At 45.5% G+C, this 18,674-nt stretch overlaps 1 protein-coding gene and 1 long non-coding RNA gene across 2 annotated transcripts in view; one reads left to right on the top strand and one right to left on the bottom strand.

Moving 5' to 3' along the window:
* The window catches only part of SFXN5 (sideroflexin 5), a 444,072-nt gene that overhangs the window by 50,669 nt on the left and 374,729 nt on the right, over positions 1-18,674 (top strand). The gene's annotated exons all lie outside the window — the stretch shown is intronic.
* LOC149436989 (uncharacterized) lies at positions 9,458-14,500 on the bottom strand. Its single transcript, XR_016308245.1, has 2 exons — positions 14,117-14,500; positions 9,458-9,669 (listed from the first exon to the last, which is right to left on the bottom strand). It is a non-coding gene; the product is annotated as an uncharacterized LOC149436989 (long non-coding RNA).

The raw sequence follows: 18,674 nt of genomic DNA, 5'->3' as shown, positions 1-18,674 counted from the left end.
TCAGCACATATGTCTTTTTTTAATAGAATGCAAGTGTGCGGCTGCTTGGCGTCTAGGCCCGGACGCTGGGAGGCCGCACGTTTGCGTTCAACCTGCATGAAGAGATTAAATAGCCCTCTGGCCCTAATCAGTGGGCGTGTGCTGGCATGTGTGCTGGCATGTGCACGGGGCTGGCAAACAGGTATTCTCTACCTGCGCACAATTGTGCACATTTCAGCTTTCCTGGCACAGTCACTTCTCTCTGCTGAGAGCATAGAAGGAGAACTGAGAGATCAGTGGTGTTTGATCGCTCAGTTCTCACCTGTATAGCTGGCAGGGTACAGATGCAACATTGAATCTATGCTGCATCAACCTAGGTAAGTATGATTTAAAAAAAAAAAAAAAGCCATACTTCTCTTTTAAGGCACTTCCTGTTATAGGGTGACAATGTTGTGTACCTGTCTTCCAGCTGTTCTCCCGTATTGTTGCCCAGTCACATAGGTTTCCAATAAAGACCATTTCAACACATATTACACAGACTGGTCCATTGTTGCCATCATTAAGAAACCAGCCTTGAGAAATGCCAAGTATCCATCGCTGGAGTACATGTAGACAGAAAGGGGGTTGCAAACAACAAAGGAGTAGAAAAATGGAATTTTATGGGAGATAAATGCATGGTGCACAGTACTTTAGCAAACTAAGAGGACTGTTTGTGGAAATTTGCATAGCTAGTCATCCAGGTAAATGACATGTACAATTTTTCAGTGGGAAAAAAGAGAGCCAACACGTTTTATGGGGTTCAGTCACTCTCCCTTCATCAGGTCACAACAAAAATGAGACTATAAAAGTACATATAAAATAATAAAGTTCATGTTGTAAAGAGGCTGTAATAGATTTTTTATTATAGACCTTTTACTGCACAAATTTTCTTCTTTTGGATGAACTTTTATATTCTTTCACTTGTTTTAGCCCTGATGAAGGGGGAGTGTCTGAATCACCAAAAGGTGTATTGGTCCTCGTCCCACTGGATATATAGAGAAAAAAAATTTTGGGCTCCTAGGTATTGATTTGATAGTTGTATTGCTCCTTACATATTAACCTCCCTAGTGGTCTGATTATGTCCATATTTCTGTATTCAAAGCGGTACATTTTTTTGCATGGAAATATGTTGTTTTTTTTATTGTAGGCCTGTAATTTTTAGGAATAACTCACGGAAATCTGTCCGAACAAGAGTCTAGTAAACATCCCGGGTATGATAAAATTTGAAACACGAAATCATAAATTATAATTTAATAAATAATCATAAATAATAATATAATAATAATAAATTTAATTCAATAATATAATCAAACCAAAAACACTGAAATATGAAATATAGCGCCAAGTTCGCACATCACTGAGCAAAGTCGCAGAATCGTTTTCAGTGTCTGATGATGAATTTCCCCCACAAATCATTATCACTCAATTCTGCAAGTGGTTCTGATTTACTATCGCTGTTCTCTAGCCGGTCTAAAACCGCTTTTGACCTAAAGGGACGCTTTTTGGACACCATGGATGTTTCTAAGTTTCCAGGCAGAAAGAACAGTAAAAATGCAGGCAGGGCGCCGGACAAAGCACTCGGGACAAAATGTATGTGAAATGGTTTGATACAGGAATGTTTTACTATCAGATTTTAGTGTATTTAGTGAATGTCACTGTTTGTCATTTTCAAATTTCCCGCCGGTTCTATCCCCCGTACGTCCCGACGTCACAGGGAACGGAACCCAGACGACAGATGGCGGAATCCGCCGGAGGACATTGCCGGGGACACTGCAGGGGGGACATCGTGGGAGCGCAGGACAAGATAAGTGAAGAACAGATCCCGGAGCAGCGCTGCAGTGTATTCCCGAGTGTAGCTCGGGGTTACCGCTTGTGGTGCTGAAACTTTACCCCGAGCTACACTCGGGAATACCTCCAGGGAGGCTACGATTTTATTTCAGTCTGTGTCCTCATAGGGGAGATTTTTCTTTGCGTTCTTTCCAGGTGACAGATGCCCAAAAAACATTACACAAGGGAAAATCTTACCAGTTGGGTCACATCATATAACCCGACAATGCTTGTAATCCTCCAAAAAACAAGACGAAAAAAGGTTTTGGTTGGGGTGGGCTTCAAAGATCATCGCCTGTGCATTTTAGTGGATTTCATTTGCCAATATTATTTTAACGAATAATCATGCTTCCAAATACGTTTGTGATCGTCTTCGGAGACGAATGCTAATTGCAAATGTGTTAAAGCGGAGAGAGTGAGGCGTTTTTTCTTGAGATCCTGTGCCTCCTACCTACAGTATGTGTATTATAGTCTGTCATCCTCCCCATTCTACATGGACTCCTGAACGCTTGCCAAGCCATAAACATGAGGAGCGCAAGGGGCGCCGCTGCTTTTCCGACTGCAGAAAGTGCTGCGCTTACTGTTTCGATTCTCTGAGAAGTTTGTTTTTGCTTCTACAGACTGCTGTTTCATCACACAAACTGATTGAACATTATGTTCCCACCATGTGTTTTATCCCATCGCTCCATTATATATTTATTTTGCATTAATAGCCCGGTGTTTGCGCTTGAGTAGACATTCGGAGAAAAGGCATGTTTCGTGCAGCGAGCTAATAATGTGGTAGAGCTGTTGGTAAGGTGATCTTACCTTGTTTAAAGAGAGTATGTAGTGCTTTGATATTTATTTTCTTACATATATTTTAGGACTAACAAAATAATTTTTATAACAAATATAAAATATTGCATGTTATTACGTTAAAGTGTTACTAAAGCCAGGACCCTGCATTCACTATATCCGGTCTCCCTGGACCCTGCATTCACTATATCCGGTCTCCCCGGACCCTGCATTCACTATATCTGGTCTCCCCGGACCCTGCATTCACTATATCTGGTCTCCCCGGACTCTGCATTCACTATATCTGGTCTCCCCGGACCCTGCATTCACTATATCTGGTCTCCCCGGACCCTGCATTCACTATATCTGGTCTCCCCGGACCCTGCATTCACTATATCCGGTCTCCCAGGACCCTGCATTCACTATATCCGGTCTCTCCGGACCCTGCATTCACTATATCTGGTCTCCCCAGACCCTGCATTCACTATATCTGGTCTCCCCGGACCCTGCATTCACTATATCTGGTCTCCCCGGACCCTGCATTCACTATATCCGCTCTCCCCGGACCCTGCATTCACTATGTCTGGTCTCCCCAGACCCTGCATTCACTATATCCGGTCTCCACGGACCCTGCATTCACTATATCCGGTCCCCCCGGACCCTGCATTCACTATATCCGCTCTCCCCGGACCATACATTCACTATATCCGGTCTCCCCGGACCCTGCATTCACTATATCCGATCTCCCCGGACCATGCATTCACTATATCCGGTCTCCCCGGACCCTGCATTCACTATATCCGGTCTCCCCGGACCCTGCATTCACTATATCCGGTCTCCCCGGACCCTGCATTCACTATATCCGCTCTCCCCGGACCCTACATTCACTATATCCGGTCTCCCCGGACCCTGCATTCACTATATCCAGTCTCCCCGGACCCTGCATTCACTATATCCGGTTTCCCCGGACCCTGCATTCACTATTTCTGGTCTCCCGGACCCTGCATTCACTATATCCGCTCTCCCTGGACCCTGCATTTACTATATCTGCTCTCCCCGGACCCTACATTCACTATATCCGGTCTCTCCGGACCCTGCATTCACTTTATCTTGTCTCTCCGGACCCTGCATTCACTATATCCGGTCTCCCCGGACCCTGCATTCACTATATCCGGTCTCCCCGGACCCTGCATTCACTATATCCGGTCTCCCCGGACCCTGCATTCACTATATCCGGTCTCCCCGGACCCTGCATTCACTATATCCGGTTTCCCCGGACTCTGCATTCACTATATCTGGTCTCCCACAGTACACACAACATGGAAGTGCAATTATTTTAGTAAATATAAACTGCTAAATACCTTTTCTCATCAGCAATTAGAGCAGTCTTGTGACTTCTATCAGTGTTAAGCCAAGCACTAGCTAAAGTTTGTAGGAGGAGATTTCTTTCTGCTCTAGGTGGATGCCCAACCCCTGATCTTTATCTGCCAGTGCTGATTGGCCCTGTGCTGATCACATGCACTCTCCCAAGAAAAAAAAACTCTAGCAATACACACCAATCTGAGCATGTGCAAAATACCTACGGTTCAGTCTGTCTTATCAGAAAATAAAAGGTGGTCACTTTAACAAGGGGAGGAACAGAGCAATCGGGATCAAACGGCCTTTTTACACAAAGTGGAGGATTGACCCCTTAGGTCCCACAGTGAGTATAACAAGCATGCTTTACTGCATATACAGACTAATTTTACTATTGTGGGTTTAGTAACACTTTAACTCAATGGGCATGCGGCTTTTTTTTCCCCAACCTATGTTACTTTTTGTATTCTCCTTTGGAGCCAGCAGGTGGAGCTTTAGGCACTTTTTCACTGGTTTGCCAGGGATTCATTTGCTCCTTTGTTGTAAAAAGCCTGTTTACATAGCTCAGTAACTCAAGGTGAAATTTACATCGAATAAGTCAAAGCAGTGACTCCTTCAGATTTAAATTGTAAAAAAAAGCTAAAACCTTTTTAGTTTTGGATGGAGTTGGGAATGGTTAGAACTCCTACTGCTTATGTCCTGTTGGGGAGATTTCCCCACACTTCCTGTCTTTGAGTCCTGGAGACACAACAGAAAGTCAGAGGAAATCTCTTTGAAAGTGAGGATAAATCCCCTCCTAGACAGTTGTCTCCAGAATAGATATTTATTCTTCTTGGGACTGTTTGAGACACTTCCACAGGCACAACAGAAAATGAGGGGAAATGTCTCCCAAATGAGGGGAAATCCTTTCTTAAATGGGTTTCTACATTGGAAGCTTTCCCTTTACTTTCTCTCCGGCGATACCTGTAAAAGTTTGGATTTCCCATCACGTTCTGTTCTGACAATGGATAAAGAGGGTGAATGGAATATAATACAACAATGGAAAATATAAATGAAGGGTAAAACATGTGTGTGTTATTTATTAGAAATACCTTTTTATTTCCTTCTTTTTTTTTTTTTTTTTTTATAAATTATCACATACCCTCTGTTCTCAGCTGCATAAGAGCTAGGGGTGGAGAAACAGCAGCACATTGATCTTCCCAGTGAATGGCTGTGAAGGGTGGACGTGTCATCAAAGCCTCATTATTGGAGGTGAGCAGGTTGAGTTCCCAGTACAGCTAAAGAACTGACCACACTGTGCTCTCCTGCCTAGTGTGGTCAGTTTTTAATAGGAAAGCAGAGAGACTGGCAGGAACAGCAAGGATTTCACACAAATGAAACAATACAAAGAGAACAGGATATGTTTTCATACAAGTACATAGTACAGCAGGCACATATCAGGAATATGAAATGTTGGGTTTATATATTCTTTAAAGGGTGAACTAACACTCTACAGTAAGAAGAATTCTCCTTACATTGGTGATCAGTGGGAAGAATGTCCCTTACATTGGTGATCAGTGGGAAGAATGTCCCTTACATTGGTGATCAGTGGGAAGAATGCCCCTTACATTGGTGATCAGTGGGAAGAATGTCCCTTACAATGGTGATTGCTGGGAAGAATGTTCCTTACATTGGTGATCAGTGGGAAGAATGCCCCTTACATTGGTCATCAGTGGGAAGAATGTCCCTTACAATGGTGATTGCTGGGAAGAATGTTCCTTACATTGGTGATCGGAGGGAAGAATGTCCCCTTACATTGGTGATCAGTGGGAAGAATGTTCCTTACATTGGTGATCAGTGGGAAGAATGCCCCTTACATTGGTGATCAGTGGGAAGAATGCCCCTTACATTGGTGGTCAGTGGGAAGAATGTTCCTTACATTGGGGGTCAGTGGGAAGAATCTTCCTTACATTGGTGATCAGTGGGAAGAATGTTCCTTACATTGGAGATCAGTGGGAAGAATCTTCCTTACATTGGTGATCAGTGGGAAGAATGTTCCTTACATTGGTGATCAGTGGGAAGAATGTCCCTTACATTGGTGATCAGTGGGAAGAATGTTCCTTACATTGGTGATCAGTGAGAATGTCCCTTACATTGGTGATCAGTGGGAAGAATGTTCCTTACATTGGTGATCAATGGGAAGAATGCCCCTTACATTGGTGATCAGTGGGAAGAATGCCCCTTACATTGGTGATCAGTGGGAAGAATGTTCCTTACATTGGTGGTCAGTGGGAAGAATGTTCCTTACATTGGTGATCAGTGGGAAGAATGTTCCTTACATTGGTGATCAGTGGGAAGAATGTCCCTTACATTGGTGATCAATGGGAAGAATGTCCCTTACATTGGTGATCAGTGGGAAGAATGTCCCTTACATTGGTGATCAGTGGGAAGAATGCTCCTTACATTGGAGGTCAGTGGGAAGAATGCTCCTTACATTGGGGGTCAGTGGGAAGAATGTTCCTTACATTGGGGGGTCAGTGGGAAGAATGTTCCTTACATTGGTGATCAGTGGGAAGAATGTTCCTTACATTGGAGATCAGTGGGAAGAATGTTCCTTACATTGGTGATCAGTGAGAAGAATGTCCCTTACATTGGTGATCAGTGGGAAGAATGTCCCTTACATTGGTGATCAGTGGGAAGAATGTTCCTTACATTGGTGATCAGTGGGAAGAATGTCCCTTACATTGGTGATCAGTGAGAAGAATGTCCCTTACATTGGTGATCAGTGGGAAGAATGTCCCTTACATTGGTGATCAGTGGGAAGAATGTTCCTTACATTGGTGATCAGTGGGAAGAATGCTCCTTACATTGGTGATCAGTGGGAAGAATGTCCCTTACATTGGTGATCAGTGGGAAGAATGCTCCTTACATTGGTGGTCAGTGGGAAGAATGTTCCTTACATTGGTGATCAGTGGGAAGAATGCCCCTTACATTGGTGATCAGTGAGAATGTCCCTTACATTGGTGATCAGTGGGAAGAATGTTCCTTACATTGGTGATCAATGGGAAGAATGCCCCTTACATTGGTGATCAGTGGGAAGAATGCCCCTTACATTGGTGATCAGTGGGAAGAATGTTCCTTACATTGGTGGTCAATGGGAAGAATGCCCCTTACATTGGTGATCAGTGGGAAGAATGCCCCTTACATTGGTGATCAGTGGGAAGAATGTTCCTTACATTGGTGGTCAGTGGGAAGAATGTCCCTTACATTGGTGGTCAGTGGGAAGAATGTTCCTTACATTGGTGGTCAGTGGGAAGAATGCCCCTTAAATTGGTGATCAGTGGGAAGAATGCTCCTTACATTGGTGATCAGTGAGAAGAATGTTCCTTACATTGGTGATCAGTGAGAAGAATGTTCCTTACATTGGTGATCAGTGGGAAGAATGCCCCTTACATTGGTGATCAGTGGGAAGAATGCTCCTTACATTGGTGATCAGTGAGAAGAATGTTCCTTACATTGGTGATCAATGGGAAGAATGCCACCCCTACAGACAGCTACCAGATTCATCGGTGTCTTGTTGCTGACTTTACCAAGTGGTATTGTCCCAGGAACTATACGGGCCAGTACCACAGCTCAAGGAACACCTAGACCCCTCTGGAGGAGACTTCAGGTTCCATGGAACCTTGGTTGAGAGTCAATGTTTTAATGACAAAATATAATCCAGATAACAATTAATATATGTAAAATATATCTATCCCAAACATTGAAAAATGTGGTTATGTACTTCTGTTCTGGAGATACTGGTGTAGGGATAGGCAGTACTTTTATTATACGGTATGGACTGTTGGGAAAATGGGAGAGTCTTTGTCTAAGGTCCAATCTTTAATTTGATGAGCAGAAAGGGATGTGTTTTAATATTACAAAATTATATCTTAAACAGGTGCTAAAACTGCTCACTTTCTGCTTCTGATTACTTATTATTACAGAACAAATATAACACACAAAAATATCTTCTCTTATAATGCCGTGATCTTGTTTCACATCTGACAGAGGAGTGAGTTGTGTTGCGATGTTTGAAGCTTGCTCTTGGACAGGTGTGCGATAATTAATCATAACAAGAACAGAGTTCATCTCCTCCGATTTCTAAAACAAAAGCATCTTCTCACTTTCTCCAAACATTCCTAAGTCATCCCTGACAAATGATCACCTCATTTTCATAACTGGAATTTAATGTTTAGAGCTTCAGAATTAGGTGGGTCTTGGTGAGCTTGGTCAGCTGTGGTGCCATGCCTCGTCTAAGGACCAATGAGCTTAAATGCAAGAATTGCTGCCCACCTTGGTATTAAGGGGACTTAAATGTGCCCCACCACCACCATTACACTCACAACCACCACCACCATCATCCACCCCCTCCCCACCATTACACCTTTTCACCACCACCAGTATTACACCCACTACCACCGTATTACACCTCCCCCACCACCATTACACTCACAACCACCACCACCATCCACCCCCTCCCCATCATTACACCTTTTCACCACCACCACTATTACACCCACTACCACCGTATTACACCTCCCCCACCACCATTACACTCACAACAACCACCATCATCCACCCCCTCCCCACCATTACACCTTTTCACCACCACCACCACCATTACACCCACTACCACCGTATTACACCTCTCCCACCACCATTACACTCACAACCACGACCACCATCCACCTCCCCCTCACCACCATTACATCTTTCCGCCGCCATCATTACAACCACTACCGCCATATTACACCTCCCCCACCACCGTTACATCTCCTCTACCCCACCACCATCACAACTCCCCACCAGTACAATAGATGGATCTTGGTGAGCTTGGCAAGTCATGGTGTTGTGCCTTGTTTAAGGACCACTGAGTCTAAAAAAATTAAAAAATTGATACCCATTTGATCTTAAAGGGCCCAAAATGTGCCAATAACCCCACTACCACCGTTATACCTTCCTACCACTATCACATCCACTACCACCATTCCACCTTCCTCACCCCACCACTATTATACTCGCAACAACCACTACCATTACACCCCCCCACTACCACCATTAGATTCCTCCACCACCCTCATTGCACTTCCCCACCAGTACCACCACCATTGCACCCACCTCCACCATTACACCACCTTTACCATTATATCCACCCCCCACAGCCATCCCCCCTTCCCCCACTGCCATCACCACCATCACATCCCTTTCCCAATACCATCACCACCATTACACACCCACCACTACCACCACCACCATCACTATACACACTACAAATCCCATAGTCTGTAGTTCATCTAGGAAGTGAGCAAGGTTGGGTGGCTACATTCTTACATACAGTTGGACCATAGAGAATAAACGTAGCCACCCTGACAGGAACTCAGATCACAGCAGAAAAAATGAATTTGGAAGAGATTAAACCACAGAAGGGACTTTTTGAGTCAAGAATACATATCAAACAGAATTCTTTTATAGCAGAGTTTAGTGTCACTTTAACAGGCCCAAAAGAAGCAACTTGGAGTAGTCCATTATTAAGCTTTACATACACTATAATATTTTCCCGCACCTATCCATAATCCGTGTCATCCCCACTGCAGCCTCTGCAAAGATTTTTCTTTTTTTGATAGCTGATGCAGATACTTCTTGCCAGGAATCCTAATCCAGCAGTCTGTTTCCCTGCACAGATTAAAACAGGAAAGCCTTTACTTTGAGTCCACTCAAGGTTCGTAGTTTTAACTGAGGTCCTGATGAAGGGAGGAGGTCTTTTGACCCCCGAAACGCGTTGGGTGTCCTTTAACACAATATAAATAAATGCATTTGGACTCTCTTATCTTTTGGTCTGGCGCGTCTTCCATATATGTATGTTTTTTTCTGGTAATCTGCAAAGATGCTAGGCATTTCCCCTGATGTTTAATACATGCACACTCCTCCCACGTGACAACCATTAGGATTGGCGTTTTGCTTCCTAGGTACCAAGCACTGTTTTGTGGGAAATGTCATTTTCTCCCCCATACTTTGAAATACTGGGATTTTCCTTCTACAGTTGCAAGAAAAAGTATGTGAACCCCTTGGGATTACGTGGAGTTTTGCATGAATTGGGCATAAAATGTGCTCTGAACGTCATCTAAGTCACAACAATAGAAGAACACAGTCTGCTGAACATAATACTACACAAACATTAGATGTTGCCATGGTTTAATTGCACATAAAATGTAAACATTCACAGTGCAGGGAGGAAAAAGTATGTGAACCTTTGGACTTAATAACTGGTTGACCCTCCTTTGGCAGCAATAACCTCAAACAAACGTTTCCTGTAGTTGCAGATCAGACCTGCACAACGATCTGGAGTCATTTTGGACCACTCCTCTTCACAAAACTGTTTCAGTGTAGCAATATTCTTGGGATGTCTGGTGTGAATCGCTCTCTTAAGGTCATGCCACAGCATTTCAATCGGGTTGAGGTCAGGACTCTGACTGGGCCACTCCAGAAGGCGTATTCTGTGCTGTTGCAGCCATTGTTTTGTTGAATTACTTGTATGCTTTGGGTCATTGTCCTGTTGCATCACCCATCCTCTGCGGAGCTTCAGTTGGCGGACAGATGGTCGTACGTTTTCCTGCAAAATGTCTTGATAAACTCTGGAATTCATTTTCCCATCAATGACAACAATCCGTCCAGGCCCTGAGGCAGCAAAGCAGCCCCAAACCATGATGCTCCCTCCGCCATGTTTCACAGTGGGGATGAGGTTTTGATGTTGGTGTGCTGTGCCTTTTTTTCTCCACACATAGTGTTGTGTGTTCTTCCCAAACAACTCAATCTTGGTTTCATCTGTCCACAGTATATTTTGCCAGTAGTGCTGTGGATCATCCAGGTGCTCTTTTGCAAACTTCAAACGTGCTGCAACATTCTTTTTGGACAGCAATGGCTTCCTCCGTGGTGTCCTCCCATGTACTCCATTCTTGTTTAATGTTTTCCTTATTGTAGATGTGTCAACAAAAATGTTAGCATGTGCCAGAGATTTCTGTAGGTCTTTAGCTGACACTCTGGGATTCTTCTTTACCTCATGCAGCATTCTGCGCTGTGCTCTTGCAGTCATTTTTACAGGACGACCTCGCCTAGGGAGAGTAGCAACAGTGCTAAACTTTCTTCATTTGTAGACAGTCTGTCTTACCGTGGACACATGAACATCAAGGCTTTTGGAGATACTTTTGTAACCCTTTCCAGCTTCATGCAAGTCAACAATTCTTGATCGTAGGTCTTCTGAGAGCTCTTTTCTGAAAGGCATGGTTCACATCAGACAGTGCTTCTTGAAACCAGTACACCCAAAACAGGTGTGTGTTTTTTAAGGGCAGGACAGCTGTCAGCAACACATCCAATATCATCACACTGATTGGAGTCAAGGTTGGCTCTCTCCTGGCTCCAATTAGCTCTGGGAGAAGTCATTAAGCTAGGGCCTCACATACTTTTTCCTCCCTGCACTGTGAATGTTTACATGTTATGTGCAATTAAACCATGGCAACATCTAATGTTTGTGTAGTATTATGTTCAGCAGACTGTGTTCTTCTATTGTTGTGACTTAGATGACGTTCAGAGCACATTTTATGCCCAATTCATGCAAAACTCCACGTAATCCCAAGGGGTTCACATACTTTTTCTTGCAACTGTAGGTGGGCATAGGAGTTGGTTTTAGAGGTGCCAGGGCAAACTTTCCTGCTGTGTACAGGGACGTAATTTTTTTTTTTTAATTTATGGAATTTTTAAACACTGGCTTAGGGCTCATGTACACGGGGCATTTGGAAAACTCTTCTGACCGCTGGAAACTGACTGCTAGAAAACGTAGGTTAAAAACCATCAGTTTAGCCGCGTTTATGAGTGTTTGCGTTTAGAAACGTTTTTAAAAGATAACCTCAGGAGACCTTCCCAAATGCCCAGAATGCACTGAAAAACAGTAAATAATTAACTATTTCAGACATTTTGAGAGAAATAGAGAGAGCAGTATGTGTTGAGATGACCTGTCTTTTCTGTTGTATTCACTATGGATCCCATCATGTGCATAATGCGGCACGTTCTACCATTTTTTTCCTTCATGCGAAACCTGGAACTGACTGCGCTGGTGTACCGGGTCCATTGGAATACATAGAAAACGCTTTCCATGCATTTTTGATGAAGAAAAAAAGGCTCTGGACAGCATCTGGATATGGACCTGTCAAAAAACGCATCTAAATGTGGTTAACCGCGTTTACAAGCATTTGGCGTTTGAAACGCTGATAAAATCTACTCCTGAACGCAATTTTGGTGCGTTCAAAAAAATGACTGTAAACTCAACTGCCTGTAAAGGACGACGTGTACATGGACACATAGGAAAACATTAGGGAGGGTTCAGGGGATGCTGAAAAAAACGCTCAACAGCTCCTGAACGTCAGTTTAGCAGCTGCAGGGAGCCCTTACAGTTGCCATGTCTTTCTCCTAAGCCCCATGCCAAAAAGATGTTGAGGTCTTGAAGTGATGAATTTGAGGGCCTGCTCACACCACATGCGGTGTGGGAATGCATGCAGAATCATGCATTCTCCCATACTGCACAGGAAATTGCAACCTTTTGCAGACGCATGTAGGTGCCATTAATGCCTTTTGGCACCCCCACACATCCAGCTAGCACATATGCGTTCCTACCCACCAAAACACATGGTACCGCAGTACAATGCAGCTTGGTGCAGTGCGATTATAAAACCCGCACCTGCGTCTTTTTTGACATTTCATGAACATAGGGCAGCCCAAAACTTGTAGTGCGAGATTGTGCAAAAAGATTGTGCGTGATCAAACGAGTGTCATGATGTGAATGAGCCCTGAGAGTCTTTGGAGATTGAATAAATAGCTCTATGTCTCAGCTATAAACCAGATGAGGCACATACAGAATTCCAATGTATTCTAAAACAAGAGCCCAGCCGCGTGCAAATACTGACTTTCAGAAAGTCGATATCTGCATATGATTTTTGGGGAGCTGCAGGTCAGCAGGGGAAATGCTAAAGTCATGACAACATAGGGCTGTTTATATAGGAATGTTGTCAGGGCTGCTGACAGAAGCCATGGGGCCCCATATAGCAAACCTGACAGCCCCCCCCCCCCCCCAAAAAAAAACACAGTTTACTATGGTTTGGTTATGAATGAACACAGTGAGTGATCAGTACCGATCACTCATTGTGTCCATTCTAAAAAAGAAGGGGCAGTTATTGGAACCAATCCCCTGTATGACTCTCTCTACAGCAGCTGACAGCCAGCTGGAGGGAGAGGAGAAGAAGCCAGCTTTCAGATGCTGCAGAGAGAGCCATACAAGGGATCGGTTTCAATAACTGCCCCTTCGTTTCCAGAATGAACATAATGAGTGATCGGTACTGAGTGTTGTGGGGGGGGGGGGGCAGTTACTGGAACAATCTCCTGTATGGCTCTCTCTACAGCAGCTGAAAGCCAGGGGGAGGGAGAGGAGAAGAAGCCGGCTTTCAGATGCTGCAGAGAGCCATACAGAGATTGTTCCAGTAACTGCCCCCTCCCCCCCACAGCACTCAGTACCAATCACTCATTGTGTTCATTTTGGAAATTAAGGGGCAGTTATTGGAACCAATCCCCTATATGGCTCTCTCTGCGGCAGCTGAAAGCTGGCTTCTTCTCCTCTCCCTCCCGCTGGCTTTCAGCTGCTGTAGGGAGAGCTATACAGGGGATTGTTCTAGTAACTGCCCCCTCCCCCCCACAGCATTCTGTACCGATTACTCATTGTATTCATTTTGGAACCGATCCCCTGTATGGCTCTCTCTGCAGCATCTGAAAGCTGGCTTCTTCTCCTCTCCATCCCCCTGCCTTTCAGCTGCTGTAGAGAGAGCCATACAAGGGATCGGTTCCAATAACTGCCCCTTAGTTTCCAGAATGAACACAATGAGTGATTAGTACTGAGTGCTTTGGGGGGGAGGGGGGCAGTTACTGGAACAATCCCCTGTATGGCTCTGTCTACAGCAGCTGAAAGCCAGCGGGAGGGAGAGGAGAAGAAGCCAGCTTTCAGCTGCCGCAGAGAGAGCCATATAGGGGATTGGTTCCAATAACTGCCCCCTCCCCACACTATGCTGATCATTTTACCTACCCACATCCAATGCACACAGCTGCCTGGGGCCCCCTGTTGGCCTGGGCCCCATACAGGAGGACTGGTGGTACCCTCTTATCCACGGCCCTGAATGTGGTGGTGGTGGGGGTGCTTTAAAAAGGAAATGTCCCATTTTCCATCATCTTCATTGTAGCTGACAGGCCGGATGGTCGCCTTCCCCTGTAGACAGCCAGCACAGCCTGTCACTGTTCTGTGACCCGGATGTGTCAGTGCGGGTGAAGACATGCCGCTGATTTCTAGTGTATTGGTGCCTCTTGCCTGCTCGCTATGATCAGCCCTCATTATCTCTGCGCTGTTTATCTCCAGCGGCCAATCGCTCGCAGATAATTCCCATCCTGCATATGTCAGATCACATAGGACATCCCAGCATCTGCTGTGTGAATCTGCTTCTCTCATCCGCCGGATTCCTTCGCGATATTCTAGACGCTTCTGCACTTCCAGCACCACCATTATATTGTGGATATGGCTGGGCTGGGAACCAGTAAGGGGGAACCGTAGTATTTATAACCACAAGTCTATAGATGATCGATAATCAAACTTTTCGTTTAAATGAACAAAATACATTCCAGTCGCATCAAAACATAGGGTCCGCAAAGTCTTACAGGGGGCTTTCTTTCATAATTAGCATCAGCTGGAGTAGAAAAGCCTGTGCCCTGTCAGCGTGCAGGGGAAGCAGTGGTGTCACTGCAGAGGTCCGACACACCCCCTGCAGACTCACAGCCAGAGCTCTCCAATCAGCATGGAGCATGAGCTTTGCTGAATGCAGAGCTATAGGTCTGATCCAGTAGGTTGCGTGTCAGATCCCTGTAGAGGGGCGACTGCTTCCACACAGAGAGCAAGGGTCTCACTCTGCAGTTTACTGGCAGGGGATAGACTTTTCTACTCAAGCTTTGGCTGCTTTAGAAGGAATCGTAGGACATTGCAATTACTACAGAGAAGCAGTGAACTCTTTGCAGAGGTTCAATACATCCTCTGTTGAGTCAGAGTTAGAACCTTCCAATCAGCAAAGGGGTGAGCTTTGCTGAATGCAGAGCTGGAGGTCTAACCTGGTAGGTTGCATGTCAGACTTCTGCAATGAGACCACTGCTTCCACAAAGAGAGCAAGTTTCCCAGCCTGCAGCAGTAGTCAGAGGACGGGCACAGGCTTTCTACTAAGGCTGTAGCTGCTTTAGGAGGACAATGAACTGTAAGACACTGAGATCACTGTGATATCTATCTGTACAGAGGATTCCAGGGTCCAGCACACCCCACCTACTGAGTCAGAGATGCACCCCTCCAATTAGCATGGAACATGAGCTTTGCTGAATGCAGAGCTATAGGTCTGATCCAGTAGGTTGCGTGTCAGATCCCTGTAGAGGGGCGACTGCTTCCACACAGAGAGCAAGGGTCTCACTCTGCAGTATACTGGCAGGGGACAGACTTTTCTACTCAAGCTTTGGCTGCTTTAAAAGGAATCGTAATTGCAATCACTGCAGAGAAGCAGTGATCTCTTTGCAGAAGTTCAATACACCCACTGTTGAGTCAGAGTTAGAACCAGGGGTGGACTGACAACTCCTGGGGCCCCGGGCAATCCAAAAAAGCCTATGAAAGGTACCAGGGGCATCTCATGGGGCCCCCTACTGACCCTGGGCCCTCGGGCAGTGCCCGATTGGCTAAATGGTCAGTCTGCCCCTGGTTAGAACCTTCCAATCAGCAAAGGGGTGAGCTTTACTGAATGCAGTGCTGGAGGTCTAACCTGGTAGGTTGCATGTCAGACTTCTGCAATGAGACCACTGCTTCCACAAAGAGAGCAAGGGTCCCAGCCTGCAGCAGGTGTCAGAGGACGGGCACAGGCTTTCTACTAAGGCTGTAGCTGCTTTAGAAGGACAATGAACTGTAAGACACTGAGATCACTGTGATATCTATCTTTACAGAGGATTTCAGGGGAATCCGTGATATCTTTGCAGAGGTCCGGCACACCCCACCTACTGAGTCAGAGATGCACCCCTCCAATTAGCATGGAACATGAGCTTTGCTGAATGCAGAGTTATAGGTCTGATCCAGTAAGTTGCGTGTCAGACCTCTGTAGAGGGGCGACTGCTTCCACACAGAGAGCAAGGGTCCCACTCTGCAGTATACTGGCAGGGGACAGACTTTTCTACTCAAGCTTTGGCTGCTTTAGAAGGAATCGTAATTGCAATTACTACAGAGAAGCAGTGATCTCTTTGCAGAGGTTCAATACATCCTCTGTTGAGTCTGAGTTAGAACCTTCCAAACAGCAAATGGGTGAGCTTTACTGAATGCAGAGCTGGAGGTCTAACCTGGTAGGTTGCATGTCAGACCTCTGCAATGAGACCACTACTTCCACAAAGAGAGCAAGGGTCTCAGCCTGCAGCAGGTGTCAGAGGACGGGCACAGGCTTTCTACTAAGGCTGTAGCTGCTTTAGGAGGACAATGAACTGTAAGACACTGAGATCGCTGTGATATCTATCTTTACAGAGGATTGCAGGGGAAGCAGTGATATCTTTGTAGAGGTCCGATACACCCCACATACTGAGTCAGAGATGCACCCCTCCAGTCAACATGGAGCATGAGCTTTGCTGAATGCAGAGCTATAGGTCTGATCCAGTAGGGTGCGTGTCAGATCCCTATAGAGGGGCGACTGCTTCCACACAGAGAGAAAGGGTCCCACTCTGCAGTATACTGGCAGGGGACAGACTTTTCTACTCGAGCTTTGGCTGCTTTAGAAGGAATCGTAATTGCAATTACTACAGAGAAGCAGTGATCTCTTTGCAGAGGTTCAATACATCCTCTGTTGAGTCTGAGTTAGAACCTTCCAAACAGCAAAGGGGTGAGCTTTACTGAATGCAGAGCTGGAGGTCTAACCTGTTAGGTTGCATGTCAGACCTCTGCAATGAGACCACTACTTCCACAAAGAGAGCAAGGGTCCCAGCCTGCAGCAGGTGCCAAAACTCTTTAGAGGGGCAGAGGACGGGCACAGTCTTTCTACTAAGGCTGTAGCTGCTTTAGGAGGACAATGTACTGTAAGACACTGAGATCACTGAGGGCAAGCAGTGATAACTATCTTTGCAGAGGATTGCAGGGGAAGCTGTGATATCTTTGCAGAGGTCCGACACCCCCCACCTACTGAGTCAGAGATGCACCCCTCCAATCAGAGGGGAGCATGAGATTGGCTGAATGTGGAGCTTCTGGTCTGATTCAGGAGGGGGCATGTTGGACCTGTGCAATGAGATCACTGCTTACACACAGAGAGCAAGGGTACCACCTTATGGCTACTGGCAGGTAACGGGGTTCTTTACCTAGGCTGTGGCTGTCTTAGAGGAAAAAACAACTGAGGTCACCAAGAGGAACCAGTGGATCTCCATGCAGAAGTCCAAGGAACCACAGCGCCTGTTAGGTGGACTGAATAACTGAAAACACGTGTGTATTGGCTGGTGGAAGAACTTGTGAATAGAGCTATATTGCCTCCAGCAGGAGGACGCTTAGACCTCCTTAACCACAGCCCCGTCATCCAATAGCTGAACAGTAAATAGTCTAAACTGCCCTTTTACTATTCTGCCGCCATGTTCTTGGGATGCACATCGATTGATAAATCCCATCTGTTCCCATTCAGTATGCGGCTTCTTGAGGGCGCTGTCTGAGGTGCTGAAATGCTCAGAGATGGAGCCTGAATACCGAGCAATGCCATCTTATAGAAAGCCTTTACAGAGGCTGTCATTGCTGAAAATGCTAGTTTTCTGGCTGGCTGTGGCTCCAATAAATTGAGACCCTGACCTGGAACAAGTATTCAGCTAAGGAAGGAGTTGAAGCTGAATTCTGAGAATTAGACGAAATCTACCTTTGCAGTAGGGAACCCTATGCTACAAGAGGTAAATGTACATGTAGTCCAGGGATGCAGGGATAAGGTGTAATACTTACATTCCTGGCCTCCTCCATCCATGAAACCAGTCCAGCACTGCCAACTCTCCAAGGTGCTCCCAGCCATGGTTGCATGCTTGCCCTTCCACTTTCAAAAAGGTTTGATAGCCCTGCATTGTATGTGATGACATCGAGGGACTGCCCAGAGTCCAGAGTTTCAGCTAGAAGGAACAATGCTAGAGCTTGCAAAACTGAGGGGTAGGACAAGCAATATTGTTTACCTATGAAGCCATAGACTAGCCACTTAATACTAAGCAATGTATGGGTTACGTCGATCAGCTTCGAGTGGCTATACTGGGATGATGCCTGCAGGGCAGAGGAGACATCTGGGGTCTAATAGACCCCAAACCTCTCAGTAAAGATTACCAGCCAGTGCCTAATGCTAACACAAAGGATGTTTACATTCCTTGTGATAACAATAAATGTGAAAAAAATGAAAGGGGCAGTGTAAAAATAAGAAATAAATCAATAAATAATTTGAAATTTTTTTAAAGCGCCCCCATCTCCCCGTGCTCACGCACAAAGGCGAACGCTCGCGCTGGTACGTAAACAGCGATTGCACCACACTTGTGAGGTATTACTGTGAATGCCGGAGCAAGAGCAATAATTCTAGCACCGG

This window comes from Staurois parvus, unplaced genomic scaffold (assembly GCF_062004578.1).
Source record: "Staurois parvus isolate SC_StPar_1 unplaced genomic scaffold, SC_StPar_1.0 ptg001325l, whole genome shotgun sequence".
Lineage (NCBI taxonomy): Eukaryota > Metazoa > Chordata > Amphibia > Anura > Ranidae > Staurois > Staurois parvus.
Note: the sequence above shows the minus strand (reverse complement) of the source record. Positions and strands in the feature narration are given on the sequence as shown.